Below are 13,724 nucleotides of genomic sequence, written 5' to 3' on the forward strand. Positions count from 1 at the left end.
GGGAAGAAAGCAAAGGCCTGCAGAGAGCTGCAGGCGTTTTCCAGCCAAGCTTTTCACCGGCCATTGCAACCCCAGTCGCCCGGCTGGGGCGGAGGAGGCCAGCAGACTCTCTTCCTCCGGTTTGTAAGCAGAAGCCTGCATGGAAAACCATGGTAAGGGCAGCCCAAGGGCGGTCAATGGACGCACACAACCCAGTGAGCTCAGGTGGCTTTCCACTTTCCAGCCTCATCAGGCCAGTACAAGCGCCCGGATGAACAGCGGCAGCACAGCGGTGGCGAGAGCCGACCTCTGCTTTTGCCAGGACGGGCCAGTTTCATCAGCGCACATTTACCCCCAACAGCTCCTTCCTCTCTCAGGATAAATACTGCTCTGGTTCCTCCAGGACGTGAAGCGAAACGACGACTCGCCCCAGCTCCCGCCCGCGCTCATCAGCACTGCCCAGGCTGCGGGCTCGCCAGACGTGCTTTCCCAGCCCCTCCATGGGCTCTTCCCCACTGCTCCCATGACAGAACCTCCCAGCTCGGTTTACTGAGGAATGCAAAAATGGCACGACAAATTTTGCAGGAGCCTCCTCCCAGCGCCGGCGTTGCGCACCCGTCCTGACCGCTGCACCGCAGCCCGCCGCGCAGGCGTCTCCTCCCCGAAACAGCATCTCCCCCGGCCCCCTCCAACCTCTCCTCTCCCAGCCCTCCTCCTCCTTCTCCTCCGCCCTGGGGCAGCCCCTCGATCGCTCCTCTCCAGCCTTTCCCGTGGATTCACGCAGGGTGTTTCTCCTCTCCCCCTCCCTCCCACCCTCTCCTCCCCGTGGCTCCCCTCACCCCAGCACGAACCGACCGGTTGCCTCGCTGCTCGGTCAGCAGCCTCCGCTGCCCTACACGCAACGCTAAAAAAGGGGCACCCAACTGAAATACAGTGTAACACACCCAGTTAAAATAAAGCGTAACCCATCCCACCCTGGTGGAAAAAGCAGTTTGCTTTTTGCAAACCCAGTACAGAATCACTTTATGCCACTCATTGACACAAGACACTGCTAACATCCGCTGCTTCTCAGGACGGGAACTGGACGCTTTCACCCGCGGCCGTAACAGTTTCAGCCACAGGAGGAGGGAAAATGGACGATCCTCCATCACAGGGGCTCCACTGCTGCCACTGAAGCACCTGGCACGGGTAAGCAGGGAAGAAAACACAACCAGTAGCACAGCCAAGCATCCCCGACGGAGAAATACGAAGCAGAAGTATGAAGGCACACTGGGAATGTGCGTGAAGTGTACGTCAATATTGCCATATCTTTTTAATCCATCCTACTGACAGCTCCTAACATTTGAAAAGTCTTGTGCACGTTTGCAAGAAGAACATTCGTATTTCTTTAACGCTTTCAGATGAACTATCTGAAGGTATTTCACAAATGCCGTCTGAGAATCCTTTCATCATACTCTATATCATACTATGCATTAAGCACAATAAACTGGTTTCAAAGCAGTACCCCATGGCAAAATACGCTGGGTAGCGTTTCCCACAGACCAAGCCTCCCAGGTAGCCAAAGCCCCGGCAGCCGCTGCAGCTCCGGGTGCACTGAATCTCTACCCCGATGAAAGCCAACAGAGAAAGCCATGGGGTTTGCTGTGTTTTGTGGCGTGTTGCAAAGTCAAAGCTGAACAAATCCATATCAACCCACAAACCCCTGCATTTCAGGCCACTTTCAAAGCTGGACACAAACACACATTCTTCGTTTTCCAAAAGACTTTCACTTTTCCTGTTGGTGTCCCTGTGAGCCAGGTGAACCAACGGGGATCAGGAGTCTCCTGTTTTCCGTTTTGGGGGTGGCAACTTTCCCTACAATGCTGAGTTCCCCATCAAATCCCCAATGTGCAGCTGACCTCATAAAAAAATCCTAATATTTTTCCAAAGTTCTTCTTTCATTTCTTCACCTGTACCCAAGACTGGAAAGGGAAGGGCCACAATACAGCAAGACAGTTTTCATTAGGATGTGTTTATGGAAAAGGCAGAAATACAAGGACAAATATCGTTCCTGGAAGATTTACAAGGCACTTTCCAGTTACAAGTCCTCGGGGGCGTGGGGTTAGGGAGGCAGCAGGTACCGAACTCCCTGGGGAACAGCCCGTGCTCTAGCAGAAGTCAACGCGACTCCCCCGGGCTTGGATCCCTTAACCAGAGTGTTTTGTGCAGCAAACACGATGTGCCAGGGAAGGCTCTGGGGGATGCAGAGGTGCGGAGACCCTCCTTCCCCTTCGCACGCGCTGCAGGCACGCTTCGTGTGAACGGCAACCCTTGGCGGGCGAAAATCTGGGGAATTATGTGGTGCTTTCTTTGATAGAACTTTGACTAAGGATTAACAGGCACTGAACCCCACTCATCTTGTGGGGTAAATCTTAAGCTGTTTTCCCCCTTTGCTACTTAGCTGAGACCCACTGACAACCAAACCCGAGCAGCAGCAGGTCCGGAGGGTGGAGGCTTCGGGACAAGGCGCGGGAGACCGGGGCGGGACAGCATCACCCACCTCGGAGACACTCGCTTCTGCATTGAAACAGCCCATTCACCCTGCCTGCCCGCGGGGCAGGGAAACAGGTTCCTCGGCTTCAGAAAAAACACCTAGAAACATCAGAAATTGTCTGCACACGGGTATAAAAAACGAAGTAAAACAGAGGCAGGCTGACCAACAAGTGTGGTACCCATAGGGTACCTATAGGATGCTGGTTCCAGGTAAAGAGACTCGGTCTGACGATACCTACAGCCTGCCGCTGCACCTCCTCACTATCGTGAAAGGCTCCAGCGAGGGACCTTCTACGTGGAAAAATCATCAAAGATGACAGATTTCAGTGAAACATTTCAGTTTTTATCAAAACATTCTCTGTTGGAAAGACAGGTTCAGCCAGGCACGCTGCTGTTGTAATAATCATCATTTTGCCGCTAAAAAGTCAGCTGTACTGGAGACGCGCGGACGCTGCACACGCAGTAAAACATCACGACGAGAAAACAACCAGAAGGGAACACACTGCTGGTATGACCCAAGCATCTCTCCCACCCCGACAGCTACCGCGGTTCTTATGCCAAAAGTGTATTTGGGGTCCTATTTTCAAACTCTTCTCTACAGTCCCAAGAACCAGGGAGCAACCGCTTGCCTGAACAAAAACACGGACGCGGGGTCTGTGTCTTCAGCAAAAACTCGCACTGCTGCGAAGCCTCAGAACTTGGCAAAGCTTGAAAACCGCTCATCAGGCACATAATCTGACGACAATTTCTTGTGTACCTTAACTTTATCTGTCACTTAATCACGTGTTTTAATCATTTAGAGAGGTCCTAATAACTGGTCGAACACTCTTAGCTGAACACAGCAGCTGACGAGTGCAGTTTCTCTGCCTGGCTCCGCTCCGCAGCCCCCATTTCAGAAAGGCACCCGCTGCCTCCAGCACCTCGTCCTCCCCCAGCCCGCCGGGCAGGTCTCTGAAGGTGCCTCGTCCGGACGCACTCAGAGCTCAGGTCAGCTCTGAGCCCGGGGGGGACTTCTGCAGCACGGAGAAGGAGCAGAGGGAACCCCTGCCTCTCCGAGGCTGCCCTTACTCAAATGTATTTTCAAGGCAAGAGGAGTGGCGCTGAAACCATCCCCCTACATGTTAAGCTGCTCTCTTAGCATAAGAGTTTCCTTCCTTTCAGATTTAATTATTTTTTTCATTTCAGCAAATTCTGCTGCTACCAGGTTTTTAAGCAGCCATGACCCATATGAGCAGAGAGGAATTTCAAAACTAGCCCTTTTTTCTGGAGGTGGCTTAGCTCCACAATAGCTTTTTGTCATCATACAACCACTTCTGTAGGTTGTTTCATTCAATCCCTTCCTAAACAAATGCAACCCAAAACTATGGCATTCTTCTGAAAACCCAGCATCTGCAGGGAGCAAGGTGCTCAGGCTCCTGGGGCTTCGTCCCAGGCAGCTCTCCATCTCACCCTGCACATGTGTGAACCGGGTGCTGCTTTCCCACCCCAACCACGCTTTTCACATTTCCCACTGCGACCGTAGCAAGTTTCCCTAAGTCACATCCTAACAGTTGGAATGAACAGCAGGCAGCTGGACACCACGGTCGTAGGATAATCCAGGCTGGAAGGAAGCTCCAGAGGTCCCTCAAAGCAGGGCCAGCCACGGGGCCAGGCCAGCTCGCTCAGGGCTTTATCCAGCTGGGTCTTGAAAACCACCACGGACGGAGACTGCACAACCTCTGAGGGCAACCTCTGCCCCGCCTGACCGTCCTCGGGGGGACAAAGCTCCCTTGGACCCTGCAGAGCCTCTCCTGCATCAGCTCATGCCCCTGCCTCGTACTCCCGCCGTGCGCCGCCACGAAGAGTTTGGCTCCTTCTCAGATGCTTTAGCACATCGAGATCTCCACTCCGTAGGGAGCATACTTTCAGAAACCCATCTTTGTCGATTAAAGTGGTGGGCAGATTTAGAGAAAGCCTACAGAATGAGTGTAAAACAGCAGGGATTTCCGAACCAAAAGGTGGAAATTGTATCTGAAACTACTCAAAGCCTGCGGGATCCAGACATTTACTGGAGACTAAGAAAAGTCTTGTTCCATTCTTCAAATTCCAGTGCAAGCCCTTCCCCTCAAATATAATGTGAGCAGGCCAAGCATTAAATAAATCAACGGGCAAGTGTGTTTACTCACAGATTTGTCTCTCACTCTCTTGCAGGGCTAACACAGACACAAGGAGGTCGGTCAATTTTGCTATGACATAACCTTGGCCAACTAGTGCCATTACACGACGTTGTCTTTTTCCACAGAGAAAACCAGCTTCAGGACAATTCCAGATCTGTTTTCCTATGCAAGTGGAGCATCACATACACGCACACGGTAAAGTGCATGGATGACTCCCCTCTTATTTTTCAAAGGGACAAAGATTACACGAGCAATTATAATTCTACTCATCTGACTCATATATTATGCTTTGATGTGATATTGAAAAATCTGTCGGGTGGCCAGTAAATCACTGCTCTCCTTCAGCTCTCGGGCAGAGTCCACTGTTTGACTGGCTACTGTCTGAGACTTTTTCTGCAATGACAGACTTTCCATTAGCTGTCTGCTGGTGACACGAAACCTTGGAAGGAAGACTCCACTGAAGACAAAGATGTGGGTTTTTTATTTAAAAATTGCTGATGTGATAGACCTGGTTTATCTCTCTAAACTGAAAAAAAAATAGCTATTTATTGCAAAACACAGGCTGAACAAAGAGATACAATCACTCAAAGCCAGCTGCCAGATTGCAAGGAAATGTGGACACTTCTGGCAAGATACCAAGAGGGGAAAGCTTTCCTTAAATTTCCCACCTCTGTACCACACTTATGGAAGCCATGGCGAGTCTCCTGGAGGAGAGCACCCGCTGCCTTTGCAGGACTTCGTGTTCCACTGTCGTCACTAAGCTCCAGGTGTAAACCTGGTGTAAAGTGCTGAGATGAAACTTGGTGACCGGCAAAGCATCCCCTGCCAGCGTTACCCAACAGAAACGGTGCTAAGGTTGCAATTTCCAAACACCGTTTCCCCAGACCCTCGGGGAGAAAGCACACCACTCTCCTCCTCGAGGGCATTTCAGTCCCTGAAGAGCCCCCAGCCATGCCTGAACACCGGGGAGCTGGTCTGCCACGGTGGGCGCTGGGCCTCGGCTCCTGCGGGCTCAGCCGCGCGTGTGCCCATGCACCGGGAGCACTGCCAGGACGCTGGGGCCAGCAGCCGGTGACTTGCCAGCCATGGTGCCCTCGGCGCTGCCGGCCATGCCACACGACACCAACACCCGCTCCGCACAAGCCTGTGCACAACCTGGGGAGCCTGCCCGTGGCAAAAAACATCCCCCACGGCATCCGTAGAGAGCAAAGAGAACAGAGAGAGGGACAAAGGAGACGTCACAGCTCCAGACACAGCAAGGCTGGCCTTTCCTTTAACTCGGGAATTTGTATTTTCACATATGGTCATATCTGAGAGCAGCCAGGGGTTTTAAAAAAGGGGCTGTTAAAAACCCTGAATGCACTGCAATTCCTGACGGTGGTGTCTGCCTTGGTATTTTGGGATTCCCCCTCCCTACTGGGGCAAGGGGAGGAGGTGACAAGGACTCCCCCGGGTAGGAAACAGAAATCCTCCGCGCTCTGTGTCCCCAGAGCCAGACGTGGTCCCCAGGCAAAGCCATGCGAGCAGGGGGACAAGCCCCAGCAAGCCCAATGCGGCAGACTCGGAGGGCAGCAGCATCAGCATAAACCCAGGCCACCGCTGGGGCTCCTCCAGCGAAGAGCTCCAGTCTTTCAAATACACCCTGCAATCCCTGAGAGCCGGGCACTGCTGCTCTCCCCCAGCTTGGTTTCATTGCACTGATTTGGCCAGACGTCGCTGGGAGGAGAGGGAAGAAGCAGGCATGGCCCAGTGGCTCCTTTTATGCACTTTTTGGTCTGTTTCTTCAGACCCTGGCTCACTGCAGCCTGGTTGAGACAGAGAGACCCAGAAGGACAAGAAACAGCCTGTGGGTTCCCTTACACAACAAGAAGGAACTCTACACTTTGCCAGCACAGCAGGGTCAGCGCAGGGAAACCCCGGCTCCGTCCTCCAGCAGCAGCTTCTGTTCCGCAGGGCTGCGCTGCCGGGGCATTGCACACTGGGCTCTGCAGACCCCCGCAAACGCTCCCTGTTGGCTCTTGGAAAATTTTGCGGGAGAAATCCTGACCCCAGGCTGCCCATCGCTTCCAGACGAAGTGGGAAAACCGGTCACCACGCGCTCCCCATGGGGAGGAACGCACAGGACGGGGCATCGAGCTCAGGTGGGGGCATGGGGTATCCCCGGGTCGGCCCGGACATGAGAGCGGGCATCCCTTGTGTTATCCCACCTGCGTTTCTTCCCACCTCTTCTGCTTACTCAAAGACCAGATGCTTCCATTCCAGCCCCTGCTCACGCAGACACCCCCGGGTGTCCACGCAAGCTGCAGGGTGCTCTCTGCAAAGACGATGCTGACGCAGAGGGATGTTAGCAGGATACATGGCTCCTGCCGTGGTGCTTCCCTGGCAAACTCCCCACCACCACAGCCCCACGCTCACACAAAATACCAGGGGTCACACAACACAGTCTGACTGTCACCACCCAGCACGACATGTCACAACAAGGTGGCACATGTGGGGAACTCCGTGCAGTCTTCAGAAGCTCATGCACAAAAAAACCCTTGTAAGGGAGGGCAGAGAGGCAAGGATGCGAATGGGAGGTGTTGGCCCAAGGAGCTGTGCTTTCTGCTGCTATTCTAAAATAAAAGGCTTTCTACTCATAAAAGCTGATTTTCAGCACGAAGAAACACCATGGTTTTTCTTCTCTTCTTGACCCTAAAACAGAGCAGAGCCAAAAGAGAAGGTGGTGCATCCCCTTCCCAGCAGCACGATGGAAGGATGGAGGGCTCAGACGTGAGCCTCTGCCCCGAGGAGGCTTCAGCCTCTCTGCAGCACCAGGGAGAAGTCACTGCACACGGCTGCTCTCTCCTGATCTTCACTGCAGGTGAAGCTGCTTTCCTCTCCCCAGCCATTACTTGTCTTCTTCATGTGGACAGCAAGACCTTCGGGGACATCGCTCTCCCCTAGACAGCCAGTGCACAAAGCTCTTAGCCCCGTGCTGCCTTCTAGGTCCTCCCAGTACCACTGTAACGCAAATAAGCAATAATCACGGTGGTGGTGAACAGGAGTAGGGATCCTACACAAAGCCTCACGTGCTGAAGGCCCGGCCTCCAGAAGCCAAGGGCAGTTCAGAGCTCTGACCTCCTCGGAGCAACCGGGGGATCCAGCGGCTTGAGGAGCTCTGCCCGACACCTCTGCAGAGTAACCCTGTCTTTCAGCAGGAGCTGGTGGCTCCCCGTCAGCCAGAGGCTGTGGCGAGCAGCATCGCCTGAGGGCTTGAAGGGCTTTGTGCATGGAGCAGCTCTTCAACGGCCACCGCATGCAGGGAAATGCGGGTAAGAGCAACTCTCGTCTCCACAGAGCTGCTGCTCCTTCCCAGTGAAATGCTCTGCGTTACGGCTGAGCACTGGTCCTCTCCAGTCTTTTCTTAACCTCTTTAAATTTTGCCATTATTTAAAGGTGCCACTCAGCAAGAAAAAACATCACCAGCCTGAGATCACCTTCTGAGCAGCCTCTGACTCCCTCAAAGGACACTGTCCCCGTCCCTGCCTGCGTTAGTCACCAGCCGGCAGAGTCGGGCAGCACCAGGAGCGAGTTCATCTCTGCAGCGCGCTCGTGCTCCCTGGGCTGCAAGCACCCCGCTCCCACCCCCCCGAGCACCCTGCCACGGCTTATCGCGCGGATCCCACGCTCGGGGAATCAACTGAACAACTGCGGCAAAGGGCCAGCGCCGTATCCCACCGAGTGGCACGGGTACGGCAGGGTCACCCCGGAGGGGGAGCGTGCCAAAATCCCCTCCAGCCCCCCCGCAGGCTCCATCTCCCGCACCCGCGGGCGGGCGCACGGCACCCGCTCCCACCCGCGCACGGCAAAGGCAGACGGGCAGGCGGCGAGCGGCCGAGCCGCGGCTGCCCTGGCCCACGGCCCACGCTGCTGCCCGGGAGGGGACGCGTTCCCTTACAGCGGGTGGGGGAAGGAGGGAGCCCGGCAGAGCCTAACCCCCCCAGCCCCGCGGGGCGGGGGTCACGGGCGCCCGCACGCTCCCGGCTGCCGTCCCTCCGCCACCCTGCCCGCCCAGACCCCGCGCCCTTTCCATTCGGTTGAGGTATTGATCTGCTGGCAGCAATGGGCTGGATAATTAGCCAGGAATTAGGGTTTCTATTACAGCCAGGAGGCTGCCCCAGCTGATTTATCACCTGAATAATTTACTGTGATTGAAAGGAAATTAAAATGAACTCCATTTGACAACTGTGCGCTTTTATGGGCTTTAGTGAAGACTCAAAAGCCAAATTAATAGCCTGTGTTGTTTAATAGTCTACTGAGAGTAAATATGGGAAGGTTTTTCCTCTCCTGATGTGCTCTCTTAGGCTGGATTTTAGAGATTATTTTTTTTCCCCTCCCACCAATAAAGCCACAGACTGCATCAGAGGAGGCTTCAGCTGGAAGAGGCGCAGATGTAAAAACGAGAGAACCGCCCTTGCTCCCCGCCCCTCTCCGCGATGCCAACGCTTGCCCTCACCTGCCCATTTCCGCAGGCAGAGGGGCTCGCGCTGCCAGCAAAACGGAGGCGAGCAGGCAGCACCTGATGGCTGCCACTGGCCAGCACCCGCACCCGCACCAGCACCCACACCAGCACCAGCACCAGCACCCACACCAGCACCTGCACCAGCACCAGCACCAGCACGTGCACCAGCACCAGCACCCACACCAGCACCAGCACCTGCACCAGCACCAGCACCCACACCAGCACCAGCACCCACACCAGCACCCACACCAGCACCAGCACCAGCACCTGCACCCACACCAGTACCAGCACCAGCATCCACACCAGCACCTGCACCAGCACCAGCACCCACACCAGCACCCGCACCCGCACCAGCACCCACACCAGCACCAGCACCAGCACCCACACCAGCACCTGCACCAGCACCAGCACCAGCACCTGCACCAGCACCAGCACCCACACCAGCACCAGCACCTGCACCAGCACCAGCACCCACACCAGCACCAGCACCCACACCAGCACCCACACCAGCACCAGCACCAGCACCCACACCAGCACCTGCACCAGCACCAGCACCAGCACCTGCACCAGCACCAGCACCCACACCAGCACCAGCACCTGCACCAGCACCAGCACCCACACCAGCACCAGCACCCACACCAGCACCCACACCAGCACCCGCACCCGCACCAGCACCCACACCAGCACCAGCACCAGCACCCACACCAGCACCTGCACCAGCACCAGCACCAGCACCTGCACCAGCACCAGCACCCACACCAGCACCAGCACCTGCACCAGCACCAGCACCCACACCAGCACCAGCACCCACACCAGCACCCACACCAGCACCAGCACCAGCACCTGCACCCACACCAGCACCAGCACCAGCATCCACACCAGCACCTGCACCAGCACCAGCGCCCACACCTGCACCAGCACCAGCACCAGCACCCACACCAGCACCCACACCAGCACCTGCACCAGCACTCGCACCACCACCCGCACCACTAGCCGCGCCGGCAGCCGGGGCAGCCTGTCCAGCCACCTCCTGCCCAGCTCCACCGGTGCGGGATGAGGGACTGGCTGCCGGCGGGGGGGAACGCGGGATGGCACGGGGGTAACGCAGACACCCATAAACTTGTCCCGTGCCCTGCGACCCCCGATCGCCATGTCGACCCCCGGCACCCCAGTGGAGCCGATGGTGCGTCCCGCCGCGGCACAGGGTGCCGAGCCCAGCGCAGGCATGGCTTCCCACCCAGCTGCCTGCCGGACTCCTGCCTGCACACGAGGAGCTGCCTGCAGAGCTGGCAGATCGATACTGAACTCCACTTTCCCTTTTCCTTTGTCTTTTTTCTTCCTTTTTTTTCCCCAATTTTAGCATTTGTGTCCATTTGTTGAGCTGTGTGTTGTTGTCTTAGTTTTCCTTTTTAACTTGCTCTTCATTTACCACCCTGTCACACCAGCCACGGGTAAGAGCTTGCATTTACATGCTCAAATCACTTCTGCAGGTGGCAGATCAAGAAAAGATCTGACTCTGGACGTCCAAATATAGCCATGAGTTAGTGCCATAATTTTCACTGTTACTGGACAACATAAAGTTTTGGGAAGATACAAGCAAATATTAGCTCTGCATTTCTCATTGCAAGTCTCAGGGAATTTTAAGAAGATCCTCAGCAGCCGCTGTCCACCCAGCAGCCACTGTCTGCCCAAAGGTAATGTCTCTCAGGAAAAAACATATTATTCACACAAAAAAGGAAAATGAGTCACACTTTCTGGCTTTAATTGACTTTTTCTGACTTTTCTTTTATCTGACATATTTCTGACTTTTCCCTGTTACTCCTAAGATCAAACCTCAACATCGTACGGAGGACTGTACCTCTCCGTGCTCTCAGGAGCTGCATTCCTGTGGACACACCATCCAACACAGCTCCTTGCAGTGAAAAAAAACTCTTGTCTTTCCAAGCTGGCAAATACTTGGCCAGATAAAAGTAAAACTTGAAGATTTTCAAAAGGACTTACGCCCCTCTCTTGGTCAGTTCAGACAACTCCTTCATGGCAACTCTCTTTGAAACAGACGGAAATTGGGTTTTAACTTTGTGTAATTTTTCCAATTTTTTTCAACTTAGTACTAATTTTTTCGGATTCATTAGTTATCCAAGTTTTGTCTGCCTGTGCTTATCTCCAGATCCAAACTTATCTGCACTGCATGTCATGAATAAATATACCAGTATACATTTGCCAGGTTACTGGTTTCTACCCAAGCCCAGAATACCTACATTTTATCCAGAAATGAATCCGAGAACCGATATTCGGTTTAGTTCTAGCTAAAAGCAATAGGAAAGCATCAGCAAGGGCCTGGGAATTATCTGCTATTAGTGGCAAGCAGTTCTCTTCTAAGTCGGTGACCTACATAGTGTTGAATCTGGTCACATCATGTTATGCCTCATTATGGCCCTGATCTAAAGTCTATTGAAGTCAATAGAAATATTCCTCTTGGCTTCAATGAGTATTCGATTGGACCCACGTGTGAAGCTGAAAATACAAGAGAATCCATTTCTGTTGTGGACAGAAATCCAGCATAGATAATTCTCTTCTTTATTCTGAGGAAATTAATGCACTGCCTCTCCTGTCGAGCTGATCCTGCTGTATATCCTCATCCCACAGGTTTCCCTGTAGAGGCATTAATCCTGCTCTCACAGCCACCAAAAGCACGTCGGTCTGTGAGCCCCAGGCTTGCCCCTGCACCCATCCAGCCTCCCGTGCCTGAAGCTCCCCGGCTGGCGGCTGTTTCCCAGGTCGTGATATCCAGGAGCATCTCCTGTCCATGCTTTAACAGGTGAAGGCATCTGAGTCAATGTTTCGCAGGAGCAATGCCGCGGGCTCAACCATCCCCAGACGGCTTCCCCAGGGAGCTGGGCAGAGCTCCTCCATACTGATGGCTGGAATCGCGGGAAGGCACCGGAGCACAATCGGCCTCCAGCCACGCAGAGGGGCTTGCTGAGTACAGCCAGCACCCCCAGTTCCTCCAGCTGGATGCCCCTAATGGACTAGGCACTGGAAAATTACGCCACACGCTGTAGCAGCTCTGCGCATAGGAAGGACACAGGATGAATGCCAGTTCTGGATAAAATCTGAATTGGCGGTGCAGCGACCACGAATGGTGGGGTTTTGCCTGTGACGGGAGCCAGGTGGGAGCACGGTGGTCTGCCACGGACACAGCGGTACAGGACAACTCCAGGGCAGGCAGGCAAAGGCCACCCCTTGCGGCAGTACGGCTTTGCTCCGAGAGCAGTCTGGATGTCGGCTGTGCAAGCAACGTGAACAGCCTTCCCCGTGGGCAGTGGGACTGCACTGCAGAGCCGACACAGCGGGGAGCATCAGGGCCCATCCCCACACACATCAAGAGGCAGGGAGAGGAGACAAGGAGCTGCTGCCGGTCCAGGAGGCAGACGCTGTGAAGGCTTTCCTCCTCCAGGACCTGAGGATTACGGGACATTCAAGCCGGGGGCTTTGTCCCGGCCGATGAAAGAACCGCACGGTCCCGGTGGCCAGCAGCCATGAGCAGAACGGCAGTGCAACGGTGGTGTGGCAAACACCCCACTGCGTGCATTTCAAAATCCGTGCCCAGAAATAGGTGACATCAGTTTTCCATGAACAGATGCAGCCAGTGCAAACTGATCACAGGCTGTTTGCAAAAAATGAGCATAAAAGGGCACAAACGTGAGGGCAAGGCATTTGTTTTATACACGGACTGATGTTTATAACAGGTTTCTGTTGGGGGCAGGTGGGCCAGGGTGCTTCTGGAGTACTGACTTTACGCCTTGGTTACTCCCCCACAACATACAGACACGAGAGGACTCGACTCCGCTTGCACAGCCAGCTCTCAGCCTCAGGCTTCCCAGCTCCCAGCTCCTGGACTTCACTGCCGCTGAACATTTCTTACGCTCTACACATGCAGGTATCACATCCCTGTGCTGCAGAGTACACACCTATGCATGCACAGCTGCACCGCCGGGCAGTAGGTGGCAAAATGAGGCACATAATAGGAGACGCCTTACTTCTGCCGCCCGACGCACACAGTCTAACACAGTCTTTATACAAACCCATGGTTGGACCCCTGCCTCACCCCGTGCATGCAATGGGTACTGTTTCTGAACAAAGGACTGTCTGATATTTTATTTTCCTGTCATTGTCCAGCAGTTGCCTTCTCTGTCAGCATTGTAAGAGCCCTTCCCCAAAGACAAGTATTCATTCCCTGTAGGTCTCTCTATAGAAGGCACAGCTTACAGCAGATGTGAAAACTCTGATGATGCTTGTTGAGAGCACAACTTATTTTGAGGTGACAAATAACTTATGAGTCTCCATTTTATACAGGTGAACTGAGGAAAACATTAAAGGGGGAAAAGTAAAGGAAATAGACTGGAAGCACACAAAGTAAAGGGTTTGGCAGTGGTGAGCAAGCACTCCCACACAGGCCATCAACCCATCTACCTACATGGGGGGCAATGTACACTTCCCACAGGCAAGCCCAAATTTTGTCCAGAAAAGGCATCTGGAGGACTTTGGGCAGCTGG

The 13,724-nt window shown here is 54.3% G+C and overlaps 1 protein-coding gene across 7 annotated transcripts in view; it reads right to left on the reverse strand.

Moving 5' to 3' along the window:
* PAX5 (paired box 5) overlaps positions 1 to 13,724 on the reverse strand; it is a 139,737-nt gene that overhangs the window by 71,328 nt on the left and 54,685 nt on the right. The gene's annotated exons all lie outside the window — the stretch shown is intronic.

Source organism: Ciconia boyciana, chromosome 4, assembly GCF_034638445.1.
Source record: "Ciconia boyciana chromosome 4, ASM3463844v1, whole genome shotgun sequence".
NCBI classification, from domain to species: domain Eukaryota; kingdom Metazoa; phylum Chordata; class Aves; order Ciconiiformes; family Ciconiidae; genus Ciconia; species Ciconia boyciana.